We start from the raw sequence: 3,738 nt of genomic DNA, 5'->3' as shown, positions 1-3,738 counted from the left end.
TTTTTTTGCACCCTCAGATTCCAGATTTTCAAATAGCTGTATCTCAGCCAAATATTGTCCTATCCTAACAAACCATACATCAATGGAGAGCTTATTTAGTCAGCTTCCAGGTGCTGAATAAATCCCAATTTCGAAAAAAAATTACCCTTATGACTGGTTTTGTGGTCCAGGGTCACATATATCAGAAATAGTAGTATGCTATTCTGAATTCAGCCAGTGACTTGGTTTCAGAACTATTTTCTCATTCACTTTCTCCGGTGTTTTACTAAATATTTGAAAGGATTCTGAGCTATGAACTAATCCAAACAACTTTGAGATGAATCACATTAGAAGACTTTGTACTTTCAGGCAATGAACTACTCATTCTATGAAGCACTGGTTATAAAAAAAATAATAATACAAATGACTTTAAGCTATTGATTATACTGCAACCCATTCACATAATTGTGCAATTTATCTCATTGTCAAAAAAAATTGTCAGTGGCAAAGACAACAGCAGCTCCACTTGGATTTCGGTTGGCAAAACAGTGATCTAAATACAATTAATAAAGGCATTAATAGTCCAATGAAAGCACAGTCAAATTTTCATGTGCACACATGAAGCAGCAGTGAGACGTGACACAGAATTTATAGATGTGAGTGAAAATTGGGCTTAATTGTTTTTGTGATTTAATCTGACATAAGATATTGTGGCGTCAGAATGAACCCCAAATCCAGCACAGAGGGGATCAGTGAATGTGGTGTTGAATGTGTGTGTGTGTGTGTGTGTGTGTCAGAGACACTGTAGAAGGACAGAGAGCCGGCCGACATGTCCAGATACACTCCTACTCTATTAGACAAAGGTACAGAGATGTCAGTGCTCTCATTTTTGTGCCAGGCAGTGAATCCTTTAGCAGAGCAGTACAGACTCCAGGATTTGCCACTGTATCCAAACCAACAGTCATTCCCTCTTTCCTGTTAATTCCTTTATGTGTCACTGATATATCAACAAAGCCACTCGATTCAGACTCTCAACACACAGAACCTGCTCATGGTTATCAAACCTGTCTGTATGATCGGGATACGACTGAGGTTTTGGATCAGGATTTGACTCATCGTCTTTGACATATTCTGCCTTCCTGTTGTCCTCAGACGGGATGAGTCAAGCGTTTGCTGTGTTTGGATCCAGTGTGAGATCACAGGCATCTGAATACAAGAACAGAGAAACATTTATAACACAACAGCACAACAGTTAATGAAGGTACATGTGTGTGTTTGTCTAACCTACATTTTTGTGGTCCTGCTTTCATCATTGACTCTCCTTGAGGATCCAGACTATAAACACACAATACATAGGCTATATTAATGTAGATATGCATTCATTCACAGATAAATTTGAACTCCATCTCTTATGTTCATTGGGCTGATAGCAGGCCCGTTTTAATGACGAGCTGCTCTAGCATAACTCCTGACCTGCTCTGTCAGTTAACTACAGACCTACACCTAAACAATGTTTACTTAAGCACATTGTAATTGCAATGCTCTACTGGTCTGAGCTACAGGAATACTGCAGACACACAATCGAGCCCAGGAATAGGCAACGTCGATCCTGGAGTGCCGTGGTCCTGCAGAGTTCAGCTCCAACCCTAATCTAACACAACAGAACAAGCTCATCAATGTCTTCAGGATTACTAAGGCTACAGGCAGCTGCGTTTTTGGAGCTAAACTCTGCAGGACAGTGGCACTCCAGGACTGACGTTGCCTATCCCTGATCTAGTCAGCACTACTGCCAAACATACTTGAGTTTCTCCAGTTTATAGTTTGGGTCCTCCAGTTTGTGGTTGAGTAGCTGGACTCCGGATTGTACTGGGTGATTGTAGCTCAGATCCAGCTCTCTCAGGTGTGAGGGGTTTGAACTCAGTATCAGAATTAGCTTTATTGCCAGGTATGTTTACACATACGAGGAATTAGTTTTAGTGACAGAAGCTCCACAGTGCAACAGAATGACAGTGACAAGACAGGACATAGATAATAAAATAATAATATACAAATATACAAAAAAGACAATGTACAAAATAAGCTAGTTCATGCATTCATGACCTCTAGACTGGACTATTGTAATGCACTGCTAGGTGGTTCAGAATCAGAATGAGCTTTAATCAGAATGAGCTTTATTGCCAGGTATGTTTACACATACGAGGAATTTGTTTTAGTGACAGAAGCTCCACAGTGCAACAGAATGACAGTGACAAGACAGGACATAGATAATAAAATAATAATATACAAATATACAAAAAAGACAATGTACAAAATAACAAAAACACAATATATAATATAGACAATTATGCATGCACAGGTATGATATATGCAAATTTGAAATGTAAAAAAGTATGTGTGTTAAATAAATAAATGTATAGTAGTGTTGTGTAGTATGTAGTGTTCATAAGATGGATTGCCTGAGGGGAAAAAACTGTTTCTGTGTCTGGCCGTTCTGGTGCTCAGTGCTCTGTAGTGTCGACCAGATGGCAACAGTTCAAAGAGGGAGTGTGCTGGATGCGAGCGGTCCAGAGTGATTTTGCCAGCCCTTTTGCTCACTCTGGATGAACCTCCTGACTGTAAGCAGACTCGTCACCGTCCTGAATGAGGCAGGTGACTGCAGTGTCGTCTGCAAACTTCAGGAGCTTGACAGAGGGGTGGCCCTGTGGGCCAGCACAGGATTTCAGACAGGCTGGTGTCACACCGTCTGGGCCTGGTGCCTTTCTTCTCTTTAGCCTGTTTATACAAGACATTATTCCCCTTCCTGTGAGCATCTTCTTTGGCCTGACGGAGCTTTCTGAGTTTTGCAGTGAACCATGGTTTGTCATTGTTGTAAGTTAAATGAGTCCTGGTAGGAATGCACATGTCTTCACAGAAACTGATATATGAAGTTACAGTCTCTGTGAGCTCGTCCAGATCGGTGGCTGCAGCTTCAAAGATGCTCCAATCAGTGAGGTCAAAACAAGCTTGTAAATCCTGCTCTGCTTCATTAGTCCATCTTTTTACAGTGCTTAATAAAGATTTAGATGATTTCAGTTTCTGCCTATAGGTCGGTATAAGATGAACCAGTGATCAGAGAGCCCCAAAGCTGCCCGTGGAACAGAGTGATATGCATCCTTTATTGCTGTGTAACAGTGATCCAGTATATTACTGTCTCTGGTGAGACATGTAACATGCTCTCTGTATTTTGGCAGTTCACGGGAAAGAATTGCTTTATTAAAGTCTCAGAGAATTATTAAAACAGAGTCCGGGTGTTGTTGCTCTGTCTCGGTTATCAGATCAGTGAGTTTCTGCCAGGCTCACGTGCACTTGCGGAGGAATGTAAACACTCACAAGAATGAAGGAGCAAAATTCCCGCGGTGAGTAGAAAGGCTTACAGTTAATGAAGAGCACTTCTAGATCGGGACAGCACATCTTTTCCAACACAGTTACATCTGTACACCACCTCTCATTGATGTAAAAGCATGTCCCTCCACCGCGCGATTTCCCCGTTGATTCTGTGTCGAAGTCCGCTCTGAACAGCTGAAAGCCCGGCAGATGTAGCGCGCTGTCCGGTATGGCGTCATTCAGTCAGGTTTCCGTGAAACACAGAGCAGCAGAGTTTGAAAAATCCTTATTTGTCCGGGAGAGCAGAAGAAGTTCGTCCGTTTTGTTGGGTAGAGAGCGGAGATTTGCCAGATGGATGCTTGGCAACGGCGTTCTGAATCCGCGCTGTCTGAGCTT

Source organism: Sinocyclocheilus rhinocerous, unplaced genomic scaffold (genome assembly GCF_001515625.1).
Source record: "Sinocyclocheilus rhinocerous isolate Xijiao unplaced genomic scaffold, SAMN03320098_v1.1 scaffold1639, whole genome shotgun sequence".
Taxonomy (NCBI): domain Eukaryota; kingdom Metazoa; phylum Chordata; class Actinopteri; order Cypriniformes; family Cyprinidae; genus Sinocyclocheilus; species Sinocyclocheilus rhinocerous.
This window is presented reverse-complemented; position numbering follows the sequence as displayed.